This window comes from Hippocampus comes, unplaced genomic scaffold (assembly GCF_001891065.2).
Source record: "Hippocampus comes isolate QL1 unplaced genomic scaffold, H_comes_QL1_v1.1 scaffold51, whole genome shotgun sequence".
In the NCBI taxonomy this organism is placed as follows: domain Eukaryota; kingdom Metazoa; phylum Chordata; class Actinopteri; order Syngnathiformes; family Syngnathidae; genus Hippocampus; species Hippocampus comes.
This window is the reverse complement of record NW_017805497.1, coordinates 1,980,345-2,000,020: the sequence shown is the minus strand read 5'-3', so window position 1 is coordinate 2,000,020 and position 19,676 is coordinate 1,980,345. Positions and strand designations below refer to the sequence as shown.

The 19,676-nt window shown below is 40.3% G+C and overlaps 1 protein-coding gene across 1 annotated transcript in view; it reads left to right on the top strand.

Moving 5' to 3' along the window:
• Nucleotides 1-19,676, top strand: part of sgcz (sarcoglycan zeta) — a 208,095-nt gene that overhangs the window by 126,372 nt on the left and 62,047 nt on the right. The gene's annotated exons all lie outside the window — the stretch shown is intronic.

Below are 19,676 nucleotides of genomic sequence, written 5' to 3'. Positions count from 1 at the left end.
TGGCTGGTATGCAAATGGTGCAGCATTTCACCTGGGTCATGTTTCAATATATATAAGAGAATATAAGAGCGGTTAAAAAAAAAAAAAAAAAGGAAGAAGGGATGCAGTTAGAAAATATGCATGCCTGCGGGAAGGCAGCCGGTACAAGGTATAAAAAAGAGCAGAGGATATTTCATAGGTGAACAGTGGGGGAAAAAAACAATATGGAAAACCATCATACTGGATTCATAAAGGCAAGAGGCGAGAAACGAGAAGGAAACATCAATAAAAACAAGTCAACGTGAAATAAATAAAGTATGATATGAATACATTAAAGTGCTAGCCATATAATAAACTGTTTTCATCATTAGCGGATATATGACAATATAGCCAAAGCTTAAAAACACTGTGAAGTCATTTTTATGGTTTGTTTCTAAACACATTAAATAGGTTTGAAGATACGTGCTAAAAGCATGGAAAGAATGAGAAATATGTAGTACTGAATTGTTAAGGTAGTGTTTTTTTACACCTTGCATGCCTGACTCGACTACTCGTTACACTCACGACGGTTCTCAGAATAAACGACTGGAATGACTGTGGCGTGTGGTGTGGTGTTCATTCACAGGTGACCAATCAATGCTTGGCAATGTGTCTTGTCCCGACGGAATAATATCAATCATGTCTTTTAGAAATCTTGAGTCTTTTAAGATTGAAAAGCTGAAAAAAATAACACATTTTGCTGAAGAGCTGTTTTGGTGTGGAAATGAGTTGTAAGAAATGTCTTGTAATTAATTAAGAATCGACAGTATGGCATGCATGCATGCTCAGCATCTCCCTTCAAGCATCTGCTTTCTTGCTCCACAGAGACCCATTGATCGATTTTACTGCATGCCAGAGTAAAGTAAATGGATGACGAGTTGGCAGACGGGTGTTGGAACATCAGAACATCAGAACACCTTTCAGGTCTCATAGTACAGCACCGCTAAACAGATGCTTGGACCCTTTGAATCTGCTGCTGCTACTATGATGGAATAAATGTCAGGGACTGTACGAGAAGAGCTTTTCAGTTTTCCACTCATTTTAAAATGGAAACTGGGCAAAAAATTGGATCAATGATTAAAATTTAAATGGGCATTTCAAATTTAGGCCCACAATTGAATTTCTTTTTCAAAATCAGTTTATTTGTAACTGGCAGCAGTACGTCGTCACATTTCTGTGCTTCGTGTGGACAAGGACCATTTTCTTGCTCATGGTCTACTGGTATCTAATTTGTAAAAAGTAAAAAATAAAAACCTTGCCATCATTTGCCTTTTGCCACAGTGGGAGCTTCTATTTTTCCTGTGAAGCACCTGTTGCTGAAGCCAAATTGTGGTCAAGTTTATATTTTCTGGACCTGGATTTGCCACCTTTGCTTAGTTCTGACTGAAAAGGCCAAGCAATAAGAGATTTGTTTTTGAAGAGACAATTTTGGCAGTAAATTAAGGTGGAAGGCTTTGGCATGGGGCTGAAACTGTATTTGAAAGGCAGGGTGAGTCAGCGAGGATATTCATGTGCGCACATTGTGCCAGCATTTATTCAACACCTGCTCGCGCTGATGTGTGTAAATGCAAGCCTGTCTATTCAGGCATTCATGTGTGTGTGCCTTCCTCTTTCAAATGGGTGAGCGTTTGCTACAGAAATATTAATTTTCAGATGACGTTCCATTTATTCTGCTTTCCTCCCCAAGGTTGTGCCACAACTTTACAGTTTTAATCTCGCATCACCAAAACGTTAACATAGCAACGTGGAGAAAAAAAAGGGAATGTATTATGCAGGTTTAACTTTGACCATCAGTTTGTGAAATATATTTTTCTTTCTTATTAAATGTGATTTTCTGCAAAACAGTCAAGAGACTTAGCTAAGATTAGAGCCACAGCATACTTCAAATCAATAAGAATGACCAGCATCATGTACGCCACAGATCAACACTTGAAGCTTTGTATTGGACAACTATGAATTGCATTCCACTGTAAATGACACGAATGCATGAGGATGTAATGGTTAACAAGTTCTTAACCAATGAATATGATGTCACATGCTTACAGTGTCAGTAAAAATTAATTTGATTTTCTCATTTTAATAAACTGTAAACACAAATGTCATACGAAGGCCAATGACTGCAAGAATAAAGAAAGGCCAACACTTCCCAAATCATATGTGGAGCATCGTTTTACTGATTTTTAACCGGATTATTTGAAGTTGTCATTTCCTTCAGCTGAAAAGGGCGAGAGGTACACGATCTCAATTAGTGACCAGGCTGCACTTTGCTGTCACAGCTGCCGTAGTCATTCATACTCACCAGATTTGTGTACATTTTCACACTTGCCAAAAGTAGCTTAAGTCCTTTGTATAAGATGAGCTCTCTGTGGAAAAGGGAGAAAAGAGTATACTTAAGTGTACAACAAGTGTGTGTGTGTGTGTGTGTGTGTGTGTGTGCGCGCGCGCGCATGCACACGCGTATTCATGCATGTGTTTATTATTCATGTGTTTGTTCAAAAATAGTGTTCCCATAGTGCAGGCTCAGCTTCTCCGATTTGTCGTCTTCTTCCAAGCTCCTCAGGTCAATGATGAGCTGATCTCTTTTTCTCCCTGACGGAGTAGAAATGAGTGCCTGATCTGTAAGGGCAGAAAGGCAGATTGTGAGAGGATGAAAAGTGGATGTGTGAGTGTCAGTGGTCTCACCCATGGTTGAGCTGCTGTATATAACTTATGTATTCAGTGTCAACATCTCGTCTAAGGAGGCTGCTTCATCCTGGTTCAGCTGAGGGAGACCACGATGCACTCCTCTGCATTCATCTCTCACATGCTGTTCGTCACTCCACCACCTGGTAGCTTGAGGCAGCTCATCTGTTTGCCTTGGGCTACCGTCCTCTCCAGGTTGATAAAAAAAATGGATGGAGCATCCATGTTTTTTCGGTGAATTGTAGTCGTCGCCAAAAATTAATTGCTCCTGTTGCTGGAGATGATTTGCTAAGCACTTGAAAAAATCCAGCCTTTGTAAACTTTATTAGGAGAAGATGTGAACGAAATACAACGGGACTCCTACTTACACTTTATGATCAAACACGTGCCCTCCACCACTTATGGAACGTGATTAGCACGCCTGTACTAAGATGTGTTTCATGACTGAAACCCTGTGGACCCTTTCAGCACGTAGCATATTTCATCCATATGATCAAGGCCGACCTGTTTTTGGATGTTTGCTGCTCAAGTACATTTATGAATATCCGAGTATGGTAATATGTGTAGAGGCTTCTCTTCTTAGGAGTTTTGGCGATGGAAGATGTGTCTGACTCAAGTTTCATAATTCATCTCATCATCATCACAGGAAACCTGATGTTCAACATTTTCATTTATTTTCTGCATTTCAGTTTCCTCATTCTGTAGTTGCAAGTCAGGTGAGGCAATGAAGCGTGAACCACACATGACTTTTGTGTCATTTCTTATTTGAGTATCATCTGTTTTGTCCTGTGAAGACCCTTTAGCGGACATCTTCGCAGGGAAAAGAAATCATACTAGCCCACAAATAGCAAACATCTGTGTGTACTTGACTATTGTAAATAGCACAGCCACCTTATGCAGCATATATGCAGTAGTATATATATGCTTATATTTTATATTTTATATTGCATTCTGTACTGTGTACAGTTTGTTATTTAAAAAAAACACTTGTGCATGCAAATACTTCATGGTTTTTTCTACTTTCTTCCCTCCAAATGTTGCTGCTGTAGATTGCGAATTTCTCCATTGTGAGACAAAAAAAAAAGGTTTGCTTATCTTATCTTAATTATAAATGCTTTGTAAATTATATTTACATTTTTTGACCCGCCAAAAATCTGGGATAAACCTCCAATTAGTGTGTTTCATGAAAAACACACTAATTTCTTCAATAAAAGAATTTGAAGAAATTTTGAAAAATTGATCAGTGGGGGCCGAACTGCAATTATGGTCTATTCTATTTCCGTATTTCCAATTTGTTCACACTGTGTAACATACGCAAATGGCGTGACAACCCAGTGTGCTCTACTTTTTTTTTTTTTTTTTTGCATTGCAGCATGGAGGTGGCACAAAAATAATCACCCCCTCCCCCCACCCCCAAAAAAATTGTGGAGCTCATCTTTAAATCACACAAGATGTGCTTAAGTGTCATGTCATGCACAAAGTCGGCCATGACAATAGTTTGGCAGTCAAGTTTTCTGTATAGTTTTCGACAAAATGTTGAACGTTTCTGGGCATTGGACTTTGGAAGTTGCACTTTACTGTGCTGGCGATGAAGTAAGTGTGTGCTGTTGAAGGCAGTATTAGCACTGAAACCTGCTTTACTCAGCTCCTCTCCCCCGTCAGCATCATTATGGCTCTTCACACCTGCATACTAGAGTTTATTGCATACACGCACACACACGCACACATTTTTCTCATTTTGTCAGGAACAGTGCTGACCTCAGGTAATGGGAGAGTACGGCGTGAAATGTACTGTCCTCCTTTGACGCCCGCACTCTCACACACAAACACACTCGCGCACAAACCAACACGAACACAAAAAGAGGTTAATGTCGCATAACAATTAGACTTTGAGCGCGAACACATTTTAATTGCTTAGCTAGTCGCTTCATCATAACAGACACAAGCACACATGCAGGCACATATGCAATGAAATGAAAATAACATTTTCTGAGGGTTCGGAACATATTGTCGCATAACATGAGCAATGCTGAACTGACAGAAATGTGAAACTTTGTGAACCAGAGCTAACCATTTAGAAATGACTTGGTAATGAAGTAAGTATAACAAAGGTCCCTCCAGGCCATCTAGAAACAGTGCACATTTCTGTTAAAATAGATTACATTACTGTAACTCTCACTTTGATTATGTGTTGCTATCTTTAAAGGAGCAACACAATGTTCCAGATACAATGATGCTAAAGTTCAGTCTCTAGTTCTTCCTCAGACGATAAACAGTATGTCACAATTAATGGGACAGGATATTATTGTCTCTCTATATTTACATTCTGGAATGAGTTACAAAACAAAGAGGTTATAAATGTCTGAGTCCACAGGGGGGGAGGAAAAAAACAACACAAAGCATGAGATTACCACCTCTGTAAAAGAAAAGATATTTTTATAGTGTCAGCAACATTTTCAGTTTGATGTTGGAAAAGAACATAAAAAACCTGATTTGTGCTTTTATGCATAAACCCAACCGCCTGTGACAGCTAAATTTGATTTAGTCAGCACTATAGTCTTATTATCTTCAGTAGCAATATGTCAAAAAAAATGACACAAAAAACACACACGGCGAGCCTAATGCTTCCCTGCAGCGTGTACAGTTCTATAAGACCTAGAGTATTTGTGTTTGTGGGTTTGTGTGTGCGTGTGCGTGTGTGCATGTGTGTTAAGATGAGGATTTTACATTGAGTGTGTCTTTAATGTCCAGGTACGCGTAGGGATGTGAAATAGCCATCAGTCAGCAGTTTTAAACTTGTTATCTCTGCTGGCACTCGATCATAGATATTAACAGTGATAAATAATGAACAAACACTCATCTTTCAGGGCCCCAGAGTGAGTGCGTTTGTGTGCGTATTAACAGGGGCAAGCGTGCTACTTTCAGTCTTTGTCTCTGCGCGTCTTAAGGGATCAGGATGATTGCGCTTACTTTTATGCTGACGTTCTTGTTTGTGTGTTATTTTCTGTGTGTTTGGCTTCATGCGTTACGATGTCGAAGTGGCAGAGCTCTCTCAAAGCTACCGACCCAACTACAGAGTGCTATGGCAAATTAGTGGGCGCAACACCCAGCTGGGTGCATTGTCAATGTCGTTTGAATGTTGTTAACCGAGGCAATGCTTGATCACTAGGTAGGATGTACTCATTCGTTGTCCCACCTAATTTCCCTCACATATTTTCTAATAGGATATTCCGGAATGAAAACTTTCAGCGATGCCGTTTTAAGGCATTTCAAGAGATAGATGTCGAAAACATTTCATGATGCTTGATATGAAGGAGAAATTCCACGACAGAGCGACTTACCGCCCTGCACGCCACTCCAATTTTAAAGGCTCTCGATCTCTTTAACAAGTCAAATTTATAGGGGTGTGATATTAAAGAAATGAGACTGTCGCGGCCGAGCTCATGACTCAATGCAATTTGGCAAACTGCTTATGTCACAGTGTTGTGCAACTTAAATTATTCTGCTTCAGTATGATCGTTTCTTACTCTGTCGCTGAGGCTTTTATTTAGCAAACTGCTTGTTACACCGCTGAAGGTGGCACAATGATGAAGCTTTTGACTGTTGATTAACTTTGGTCCTTGAGTCACTGACAGGAAGGGTTTACAACCAAGACAGCGTTCAGGTGGAGGTGGCCTCTTTTGGTGAGGCGGATACCCTTTTCGTGGCGGCTTCGGACTCACGTCTTCATGGCACTGTGAAAACACTTCAGAGGCGCCATCAGTGGCTTCAGATGATGCCTCCTATACCTCCATCTGCTCTCAGAAGGGCTGCAGTGCATTTTTTTATTTTATTTTATTTTTTTGCAGGGACAAAATTCTTCCACTTCCTTTTTCGGTTCTTCCAAGTAATATAATACGGAGTGACACACATGCTGGTCAGACACAAACGGAGGGTGTATTGCATCCATGCCGAACGCATCCTCAGTTGATCTGGCCCACACAGCATCGGTGGAAGCAGCCCTGCCTTCTCTGATCATCACACCTGATGAGGCTATGCGCCCTAGCGCCAGTTGCCCGAGGCCATAGTGCCATGCTGCGGACGACATACTGCGCAGGCTGTACGACATGGCTGCGTGCATTGATCGTCTTGGGAATTCCCTGTTACACTTACTGAGCCGAGCATCTCCACAATATGTTTCTCATGCTACCACTCTTACACGGGATTTTGTTGACACCTTCCTTTGGACGTTTTGCTTTTGCGCGAGAGGGATCATCTGGTGCTTGTAACACAGCCTCTGGCAATCATGAGTCATTGTTCGCTGAGTAACATTTGTATTTTGGAGTAGTAGGTTGGTTTTGCTGGGTTAGGGAATGCAATATCGCGTGATAAGCAATAAGCTTGCAAGCATGGCTTTATTTTTGTCAAAATGACACTTGACGGCTTTTGGGTTTGAATAATCTACATATCCAAGAGGTTAATGGAAATAATGAAAACTCAGGGGCATGAATGTTTGAGTGGCGGAAATGCTTCAACAAGGGCTAACCAATCAATTATCAGGTGTGGTTTGTTGATGTTGAACTCCTGACAGTGGACTTTATATCGTTGAACATGATCATCTGAAACCTCGTTCACACCAAACAAGGGGACCACCTCTTCAAGTGATCTCAGTCCAATGTGTCCACCTTTTGGTGTGAGTGGATTCACAGACTAGAGGAAAAAACCTAGAGACAAAAATATCTGACCAAAAATTACAATTACAAATATTCAAGCTTGTTTTGACAACTTGTAAAAATGACAGCATAATAATAATAATAATTATTACAAAATAATAATCATAATAAATCACGTGTGAACGTGTTAAATGCAAAACAATGACAGCTTTTTGTCTTTTTTCCTTTTTGTAGATTTTAAACTTATTCCAAATAAAGAACAGCCTTTTTAAAGGTGTTAAAAGAAAACTAACACAAGAAGAAGAATCGACACCAGAATACATCTTTGTGGTCTTGTTCATAATATTATTGTTATTCATGATCAATGAACAAATCGGAGAAAATTGCTCATCTAGTTTGTCCAGGCCGGTGATCCACTGGTTTGTACATCAGCCTCACTGCGCAGAGGTACGGGGTTCGATTCCGGCTGCAGCCTTCCTGTGTGGAGTTTGCATGTTTTCCCTGTGCCTGTGTGGGGTTTCTTCGGGTACTCCGGTTTCTTCCCATGTTCCAAAAACATGCATGGCAGGCTGATTGAACACTCTAAATTGTCCCGAGGTGTGAGTATGAGCGAGGATTGTTTTTTTGTATATGTGTTCCCTGCGATTGACTGGCAACCAGTTCAGGGTGTCTCCCGCCTACTGCCCGAAGACAGCTGGGATAGGCTCCAGCATGACCAGTGACCCTTGTAAGGATAAAGCGGATCAGGAATTGGATGGCTATATGGGTGAATTGTTTGTCTCATAAAAATGATAGTAAACAGCATTGCAGTCTACATCACAAATTTCAAAGTTTGTGTCTGGTGATAACTCGAACATACTGTACTTGTCATGATTCGATTTGGGACCAACAGGTGGCACTGTAGGGCTCTCCCTGCAGCTGCACACCTGTTGGTCATTAGGTAATTAGTGCTTTAAAAGGACTCCAAGCCCGAACACTCAGTGTCGGGTCATTGTTTGCTCTTGGCTTCTGTCATGTTTGTTTGTTTGTTTGTTTGTTTGTTTGTTTGTCATGTTTAGGTCATGTTTTTGGTCATGTTTCAGTTATTGATAGTTTTGAGCTTCAGTTATGGTTTTTGTTTGATACTTTGGACTTTGTTTGTTTAGGATTTAGTTTTCTGTGTTTTATCAATACGCTTCTTCAAATACACCCTGCTCCTCCCTCTTGCCTGCTTTTTGGGTCCACCACCACCTTGCAACGTGACAGTACTAAATACAGATGACCACAAGCATTATCAGTTTTCAACTGATTACCTCAGTAGTCTCCTTATTATAAAATGAAAGATGGTTAAAAAAATAAAGGGGAAAAAAAGTGTTTCACCAAAAATGACCAATATGAAACATGTACTCGGCATAACCAAGCATGAACTGTCTGTCAGCAAAGCGTTTCAGCTCCATAATTACTGTTTCTCCGCCTGGATAGATGGCTTCCACGCACAGTGCGCTATTACGGCTTAGTCGGCCATGTAGGCACTCTAGGAGAATCCCATCGACACCGTACAGAGCAGTGCGCAGTCGGGGGATCAGTAGCAGATCGGCTTTGGGGCTGTCATGGCCAAGCTGCGCTTCAGTGGCTGGAGCGGTTTTAGATGGATACAAGTGTCCAGTTTTTCTGGGAAGTTGACTTAAGAGATGTTCTCATGTTACAGAAGAGGAGAGCCGCTGTCTGGCCAATGTGCTGAATGGCCGTCTTGTAGGATGATCATTGACCACTTCTCCATTTCCCCTATCTACACTATCTAACGGCATCGGGAAGAAATGATGAGGAGGCACATGTGTGAGTGATGCTAAATGATCCAGGGTGGATGGGGTGGGGGGGATTGATAAATCACCTGATAATAAAAAAAGTAGAATACATGTTACATGCTCTCTGTCATAATGTGTTTTTGTTCACTTTGTTTTGATTGGATGATTTTTTTTATGTCCTATCTTGCTCGTTAGGCTTTTCTTTCTACCTTTTCTCATCAGCCCGGTTCCTTGCGTCAACCAATCTGCACTCTCGATCCATTCGTGTCTTGTCCAGGTGTATCTCATTTCCTCGCCAGTTTGCTTGCATGTAGTTCCCTGGTTTCTGTCAGTCTCTGTTGGTGTATTGTTGCTGTTGTAGTCATGTGTCATGTAAATAGTAGTCATGGGCCATTTCCTTTTTTTCAGTTTATTCCTTGAGTTTCTTTGACCCTTGCTTTTTTTTTTTTTTTTTTTTGCTGTTAGGATTGTGTTTTGATAATCCTTTGGACCTTGTTTGCCTTTTTTTTTTTTTTTTGAAAACAAATTCGTTTTGGGAGATTACGCCTGTTCTTCTCTGCCTCGCTTCTCTTGTTTTCCCATTTGGGTCTAGCTCTTGACTCCACGCTGCACCACACAAACCCTTTTTTGTGACACTATCATAAAGTGGGGACAAAAAGGAGAAAAATATAAAGGGACTGCAGCAGTAACTCTCATCTAATTTGCAGATAGGCTGGCATAGCTGTAAAAAAATATATAAAAATATATAATGCACCTATGATTATGGCATAATGCTTGTACAGCTCCTGAGCTGACCAATTTTAATGTCATGCGACATACTTGCATGTAGTACTGTAATAAAAGTTATTACCGCAGAAATGCTGATGCTTGGTCTATTTTCCAAGAGGAGTGCAATTCTTTTAATCGAACGTGTTATTTTCTGTAATTGGCGACGTCAAATGTGAAATTGTTTGACTGCATGCTGAGGAGAAGCTCTAAAGGAAACCGTCTTGTCAAAAAAAAATGTGTGTGTGTGTGTGTGTGTGTGTGTGTGTGTGTGTGTGTATATATATATATATATATAGTAATCCAAATGGGATGCAGGTCTGAACATTTTTACTCGTCAGACTTCACTGAGCATGTACTTTAAGTGCTAATCTGCTGGCGCCGAATGTTATGCATTGAAAAACTATAAACAATGTCTTCACATTCCTTATCAATTGATATTATCCAAAAGAGGCTATCAAAAGGAATGGATTTTTTTTTCCTGCACTGTTATAGACAATACAGCAGTTGCCTACTCTTTGACAATGTAAAAGTAGTCTGCATTTGAAAACACGAATAAATAAATCAATCAAGAGTGAGATTCACCATATGGCTGGTGCCAAGCCAAAAGATATTATGTAAACGTTGGGTAAATTTCAGTGCCAATTTCAGCCAGTCCACATGTCTGTGTCCGTGTGACCTTTACTAATCAAATTACTGACCAAACTAAAGTGCTGAGAATGGCTTGCTCTCTTTAATTATGCAACATTAAGGATTGGACAAATACGCTGTTTTTGGTTTTTTTTTGGTCTCTTGAAAAGTGATGATTTTGGAGGAAGCAGGAAGCGATTATATGTGCAGTGTCAGAGGAGGAAAAAAAAAAAAAAACAACACACAGTCTGTTCAAGAAAACGTGCCTGCTAATAGAGTAACTAATTTACTACCCGAGGAAACCATGGTTACACACACACAGCAGTAGTCTCTTGAGTGATGGCCTGTCAGTCTGTGAGTCCAGTCCAATCTCAAGCCTGATGATCTGAAGGTGTTATGCTTCACGCACTACTGCTCCCAGATGTGTGCGTGCGTGCGTGCGTGCGTGCGTGCGTGCATGCGTGTGTGTGTGTGTGTGTGTGTGTGAACACAAGGCTCTAGTTTGTGTCATTATGAGCAAACTCTCTTTATACTGGCCATGTGAGTAGTAAATGAGTAATTTCACAAATGCCTATCTACAATGTAACTCCGCTATGAACTTCTTTCAATTATTTTTATTATTTGTTTTGTGCCAACCTTGGATAATGAACATTATGATGTAAGATAATTTACTATAAAGGTCAAATTATGCTGGCCAAAACAATAAATTATGCGGATTTTAATGGAAAATGTCACTACAATGATTTGATGCCACCGTGACCTTTGCAGAATGTGTCAGTTCATCTTACTATTTATTGTTTCAAACTAAGACAACTAGTTCATGTTAATGTTGTTGTCTTAGTTTACCCATTCTTCATTGGAAGAATCGCATGGGTAAAAATGTCACAAATGTAAACATTTTGAGAGACTCCGCACGAGGCAAGGGAAAACAGAATTTCACACTTACAGCTCCGATGGTGTATGGGGAACCACCACAGGGCAAATCAAACGATATCGGCACAGGAGCAAGACTCCTCTGTGAGGGGCAGCTTGGTGCCACAGGGCATGCTGGCTGCCAGAAAATGTCTATGCTAAGCATTACCTCGTCTGGTCACTACAGTACATTGTGGTTGCATATTCTCAATACACAATAGGCTCCCAAAACAGAAATGTTATAGCTGGTGTTGTTTTAAACCAGGTTTCATTAAAATTGGTCATTTTGAAAACACATACAATGCTTTAAATTGTCCCTAGGTGTGAGTGTGAGCACGAATGGTTCTTCATCTCTGTGTGCCCTGCGATTGGCTGGCAACCGGTTCAGGGTGTACCCTGCCTATTGGCCGAAAACAGCAGGGATAGTCTTCAGCACCCCTGCGACCCTTGTAGAATAAGCGGATTAAAAAATGGATGGATGGATGGATGGATGGATGGCAGGATAAAAACACATACCGTGTTACATGTGTCCAGACAAGGCCCACCATCAGGATTGTAATACCTGGTGAGCCAGCTAAAGAGTTGACATCCTACCGGCATGTGCTACACACTGATCTCCGTCATCCGCAGATGTGAGCTCTGAGTGTTCAGGGAGGGATCAATCATTTTGGACAGCAACTTCCAGGATTTGCCGCAGTGTCAAAACAACATCATAACACTTTGCCACCTGCCTTGTATGGTGTAAGCCCACCTGTTGTTGACTCATGAAGGCATTGACTCTACAAGCCGTCAGAAGGTGCGCTGTAATATCTGGCAAAGCATTTTGGTCCAGAAGAGTGTATGGTGACGGCCCAGTGTATCAAACTAATTTATCCAACACATTCCACAGATCTCGATTACAATCTAGGAAACTCGGCTGTGAATTCATTTGTGCTCCTCAAACTTCCACACCATGAATATCCAATCACGCCGACTCATTTCCACGGTGCACTCACCCAATCAAGACATTAGAATGAGATATTTCAGAGCCACACGTAGGAAAACAACAAAAGAAGCGTTGTTGGAATTACATGATGAGAAACAAAGAATTGAATTGGTGCATATACATCTATTATCACTGTATGCACAGTGCTTAAGTTAGCTGTGAAAAATGATGACTGTTTTCACACTACTACCCTCGGTGTGATGAGGGCCCAGAAGCATGTGAAGTTTCAATTTAAAAACACGAGGAGTGATGTAAATTATATTTTGAGGTGCAAGGTACGAGGCATCCGCCACCCGCCTCTATTCCTTGCCTTTAACGTTCTTCCATCTACTTCCTTTCGTCTCCTACAATGGCAGATCACCCAAATTATTTCTTTTATACGGCACCTAATTTTGTGTCATGCATCCACAAAGATACTATAGCAAATCATCAACTTCATCAGATGCTTTTTTTAAAAGTCACATAATAACATCACCATTTCTTAAAGTAAGAAACCAAGACCTTCAATTAAATTGCTCCGATGGCAATTCCCATTTCGCACACATCCTCTTGGGATCATATTATGCTATCTGCGGATACACAGGAGGACCTCATTATATCCGAATATTGAAGGCGTGAATCAATTTTTAAATTTAGGGGGGAAAAAAAAGTTAAACTCACTTTCACAAGGTAGAAAAACCATGAAAGATCATTGTTCAAGAAGGTGTTCTGTCTCCAGGCACATTAATCCAAAGTAGAGTGATAGAAAACATGTGGCATAAAATGATGCATAAGCAACACAGATAACCGTAGCCTGAATAGGATTGTGAAGCAAAACCAATTCGAGAATTTGAGTGAGGTTCATAAGGAGTGGACTGAGGCTAAAGTCAGTGCATGAAGAACCACTACGCGGGGATGTGTCAAGGAATGCGGCCAAGGGCTGCATTCCTTGTGTCAAACCACTCGTGAACCAGAGACTTCACAAGTGTTGCACCTGCCCTAAGGAGACATATAACTGGACTATTACCCAGTGGTGCAAGTCATAATTTCAGATGAAAGTAAAATGTCAACTGCATTTGGGACTCAAGGCTACAGAGACTGGAGGAGTGAAGAGGCCCACAGGCCAAGTTGGTCGAAGTCAAGAGGAACGTTTCCACAGCCAGTGATGGTTGAGGTGCCATATCAACTGCAGGTGCTGTTCCACCACACTTTTCTGAAGTCCAACATGAGCACAGGTGCCTACCAGTAATAGATCTCTTTCTTCTTCCTGATGCGAATTTGATTCACCAGCGGGACTTCGCACCACTGCCGAAATACCAAAATCACAATTTATTAACTATGGTGGTCCCCGTGCTTGATTGACAATCAAACTCGCAAGACCTAGCTACAATCATCGTGAGCATAATAGTTAATAATAATTAGTGAAACTGATGGCCTCCACACAGATGAGCTAAAGGCTGCTATCAAAGCAACCTGGGCTTCAGTAACACCTCAGCAGTGTCATCACAGGCTTATTGCTTCCATGTCACACTGTATTGTTGCAGTAATCCATGCAAGAGGAGGAGATGCTATATGAATGAATAGAATATTCTCAAGGCCAACATTTCTAAACTAACCATCATTTTGATTGGTTCTTATGTCATAATCAAAGGAGGTGCCTGACAGCCATAGTCTACCTGACAACAAAGAACTCAACACAGCCTTATTTCCCAAAATAATTTTCAGAGATTAATTGGCCAGTGAATTGGTGTGTTCTGATTCATAAAGTGACGGCGAGACTCCCCCCACCCAAACAAAAAAAAGATGTGAGCTGGTTGGCAGAATACATAAGTAGATAAAATGAATGAATGACAAAAAAAAGATTACAAGGAGGCGGAGAAACAGTGAAGACATCAAAAGAACGTTTTTTGCAATGGTCCATTCCAGTCGGGACCGGCAGGTGAGAAGCTCACATTGCAATGTACTGTACTGGACATTCAGTTGCTCTTGCATTCTCATTGCTCAATTCATACGGACATTCATGCTCACTGAGCGAAAGTCTTGAGAGTTGCTGAGGTCTCAAGAGTTGCATAGGTTGACGTCACAAATTAGTTTGTGGTGACATCCAAATCATTGGCTTGTTATACAGTAATCCCTCGTTTATTGTGGTTAATGGGGACCAAAACCACCCGCGATAAATGAAAATCCGCGAAGTAGCGACCAATTAACATATACTGTGCAGGATTTTTTTTTTTTAAGTCCGCAAAAAGTCCGCAAACGGTCCGCGAGAAGCTGCAAAACAACAGCGAGTCACATAGAGCAACATATACAGTACTGTAATCCATGTAGATTTAAAAAAAAAAAAAATTATATGTTTGAAAAAATCCACAATTAGACAATAAAAGCCCAATTGGTTCAATTTAGTAGAATACATTGACTCAATGTTCATTCTCTGCAGTCATTTATCTTTGTTTTTCATTGAAATATAGCGGATAGCTATTACATTTCTTAAAGATGTGTGCCGGTACCTCCAAAAAAATTAGACAATTAGTTTCTCAGTAACAATCAATATAATGAAGGCCAGATGGCCAATGAGAACTCCTTATGTTTAATCCGTTACTTGTGGTCAAGGCCCGGAATGGAAAGACAAATTAGAAAGGATGAATAAGCGCATGAGACTCTAATTTAACGGGGTGTATTGTACTGTAGTTTGTCTGATTGGATTTCGGGCATCTTCAGCTCAGACGCAGACGGTTTTGCATTTTTATCAGAATGACCACTAGTTTTCATACTGCAATTGATGGCACAGAATTCATGAAAATCATATCTAAAAAGCACCTTGACTCTTATTTCTTCACAATTTATTCGCTGGTTTTTGCTTAGGTTTGTTCCTGCTTATACTTTGAGTATATGTTGTGCATTTTATTTCATGAAACCATGAGTGATTGGTCTCACAAACAATTACTTTTCATCCATGAAAATTGCTGATTGTTGTGAAGAAAAAAAAACAACAATTAAACTCCAAATCCAACTGCTGCATTACTTTTCCAGGGAGTCAAAAAAATATGATTATGGTGATTGATTCAGTAAATAGTATGCCTTGTAAGTGACAAAATAGACTGTTTTCATGTTTAAAAATAATGATTAAAACTGTGTTGTGGTCCTGAAATGGCAACATGTTATGAGATTCGGTAATTGTAATAATATTACAAAAAACACGAGTACCGTATTTTCCGCACTATAAGGCACTTCGGGTTATAAGGCCCACCTTCATATGAGATTCGGTAATTGTAATAATATTACAAAAACATGAGTACCGTATTTTCCGCACTATAAGGCACTTCGGATTATAAGGCACACCTTCAATGAATGGCCCATTTTAAAACTGTTTTCATTTTTAGGGCACACCGCATTATAAGGGGCATAGAATAGAAGCTACAATAGTGGCTGCTGTTGCGTTATGTGTCACTAGATGGAGCTACACTAAAGGGAATTCAATACAGTACAATACAGCTTTATTTATATAGGGCTTTCACAACCGCTGCAGATGCAACAAAGCGCTTTATAGAATATTGGTCTCCATTCCAATGGGTCTCCATTCCCTTCCGGCCAGTATGTTTAGCCCAAAGCAGTCTGGGGCGACTGACGGCGCATGAACACGACCCTTGCCATCTAGGCAAGGGTACAACATGCACTTATTTAATCTTGTGGGTGACAATCATTTTTTTTAAATCATATCAGAAAGTTGTTCACACGCAAGCAATCATACACTTTCAAATATGCATCTATGTCAGTACAAAAGCCTTGTCATCTCTTTACACAAACAAAAACTCTTTCTCACCACACACACTTCACCATCTGTCTACATGCTGCCATGTGTACACTGCGCTGATGGATTGGCTAGAGGCATACACACACTGTCACATAAACAAACACACCCACAAACTGAAAGGGTTCCATGCATAAATCACATGCAGTTTTGTGTGCAGACAAGCTGAAACACAAACGCACGCTTTTCCTATTTGCACATAGTGCTACCACACGGTGTGTCAAAAGGTCCCTTGAACATCTTTTTGAGCGGGAGTATGTTTACTCATTCACATATATTCACATTCTTACTGTAACTGTAATAGTGGAGACCATAACTGACATGCTGCTTCTTTTAACGCAACACGGTGCAAAAGCTGAGTCTTGGTAAATAAACCTTCAAAATCTCCTGTCTATGGTACTCCAATACAGTTCTGCAAAATCCTTTGCATGTTATGTCGCCAAGTCGCAAGTGAAACCACAATTTAATCCGGAATGCTCTTGATTGGTTTGGATTTTGTGTTTTGTTCAGGAAATAAAACGAATCTAATTAATCTGTCATATAACTGGTGATTCATTCAACGTAAAGACGAGTTTACTGAGCATTGCTTAATTCACATTTTTTTTAATTGTTGAATTAGTTAGTGTCGACTTAGCCATATTGTACAAGACAGAGCGTTAGAAGGCCTTTCCATTATCCATTTGCATTTTTTGCCATTCAATAGAGTAACGCTACCTGTAAATTAATGATATGCTCAAGGACACACACACACACACACACACACACACACACACACAAACCCGCACACTGAGAAATCAAACCCCTTGATGTTTTGTTTTATTTCACCTGTCGTGCCTCTCAGAATGAAACCACTCGCACATTTCATGTCTAATTGAGTTATATACCCTGACCTAAAAGGGCATTGAAGTGTATTTGTTTGAGAGCCCATTTGATGAAAATTGCCACTTCCAAACTGACACCATGCCACAATGTGCCACAATACAACAAGGTACAGCAGGTCAAAGATCGAATTTAATGCCTTCACAGGCCGACACTCAAAGTCTACCATACGGCTTATGAATTCCTTTCAACAAAGGCAGTGTAGTTCGTTTTACGTATGAACTCTTGTCAAATACACTTTGAGTACATCATGCACACACTATGCAGGTTCATATTAACTCGGACCAGCACACATCAACATCAGCTGCAACACATGCATCAACAACATGCTCAGTCATATATGTTATACTCTGCTTGCTATTCAGGTCATATCAGTCCCAGACAGAGAAGTGACTGAGTCGTTGGTATTGGATTTAAAACCCCTAAGGTATATGATTTCACTCGATAATTCCCCTGTCATGTTTTATTTTTGTTGTTTAGCATCTACTGTGACGATAGTTCTATTTAACTGGTCTGAATGAGGAACACAGATGGATATTGTTTTACTGTATGACACATTTCATTTTGATGTATACATGTGCAAATCATGCAGTGAACTTTTTTTTAGGTCTGACATTTTTCATTATGTCATGTTTGACAAATCTCTTTAACCTTTTCAGGCATATTGGTGCAAATATTGCTCACTCTGCTACACAGTAAAATTATCCATCCATCTACTGATTCTCTCTACCACTGATCCCCATTCCAGTTGCTGGTGAGCTGGAGCCTATAGCCCAGTGGACTTGGGTGGAGAGAAGGGATACACCCTGAACTGGTCACTGATCAATCACAGGAACATTTCCAGTAGACAAACAACCATTAGCAATAGTGGCAATAATGTTGTGCCCCTGCAGACAGACACAAGCTAAAAAAATTACAACTTTTGCTTTCCGAAACACTGTCTTTCATATTAAGTTCATCTGCTGGAAGATTTGGAGGGCTTTTGACCATTGAAAGAGCTCATTCCAAATGTAAAAGAAGAACCTTTTCAAAGTTAAAAAAAAACAATACTGTAGCCAGTGTGGCGTTAAAATGATGGAAGTGATAGTGTTTTGATTCCAAGAAATACAGAAAAGTGCTAAATGCAGCTCCCCTGCATTTTTTTAATTATCGTTTTAAATTGTAGTCATTTTTTGAAACTTAATTATAAGAAGTTGGCAAAAGGAGCAGTCTCACTGGTCATGTAGTTTGATTTACATCGGCCAGCACTTCTGATGCTGAAGGTCCTGTGCAGATTAGATTGACATGGCAACACATCGAGGCGGCAATCTTACTGGATTGAAAAAAAAAAAAGAATAAATAAACATCCACATACATCACGGGAATTCGTATAGCCAAGCGAAATTCTACGGAAATGGACTTTTGTAAATAATATATATTAAAACAATTTCATGGAGTATTACACTTAGGTTGTAAATGTAGGTCACTGCTTCTGATAAGTGTTTTGACGAGCAAAGAAGGCCATTATTGGCCATGCCAGCTCACCACAAATGTTTTGTCTTTTTCTTTAGCACACAAATACCCTTCAATGTGACAGAATACCATATTTTAGGGGTGAAAATATTTTTGAGGCCAACAGTATGTTGCACTGTGCCGAGTTATATTGCTACATGAGACAATCTGGCCCCATTTCCACCACGTAGTACAGTCAGCCCTGTTATGAGTTTTTAATGATATCCTTCTGGTAAATGACACTGGAGACTGTATGTCCCATTTTGTGGGATTTGACTGCAGCGTTCAATATGGTGGACCACAGTATTCTTCAGGCTCTTTTACAGCACCAGGGGGGTATTTGTGGTAGTGCTCCAGTACCTATTTGGCAGGCAGGATTTTTTGCGTTAGCCTTGGTTGCTCTGAGTCCTGCTCTGCCCTTCTGTCATACGATGTTTCCACAGGGTTCTATTTTGGGGCCCCTGCTGTTTTTACTGTATTTGCTGCCCCTAATATCCATCGTAGACAACCTGGTATTTCCTTCCACTGCTATGTGGATGACAGTCACATATATGTCCCGCTAAGCAAAAACGATGCTTTCTCCTTCAGGCCACTTTTGTCAAATCAAAGCCTGGATGGCACTGTGTTTCTTAAATTTCAATAAAAAGAAGACAGTTCAGGAGTTTGGTACAAGCGGCCCTTCTCCATCCCACCCCTGTTGAGCAAGGCCCCTTGGTGTCTTATCTAAAGCCAACAGTCTCAAACTTGGGTTTTAAATTGGACAGTGATTTTAAATTGGACTGGCAAATCAGTCCTGTTGTTAAATCCAGCTTCTTTCATCTTAGGTAGCTGGCTAAGGTAAAGCCTCTCCTTTCTCAACAGCACTTAGAAACAGTAACATGCCTTTGTTACATCTTGGCCGGATTACTGTGATGCACTTTATTTTGGAGTTAGCCAATCCTCCCTCAAGCATCTCCAGTTGGTTAAAAACACTGCGGCTCGCACTAGTCCTCATAAGGAAGAGCACTTAACTCCTCTGGTCTCCTTTCACTGGCTCGCGGGTGCATTTTAGATTTCATTTTAAGATATATTCATTAATATATTTTTTGTTT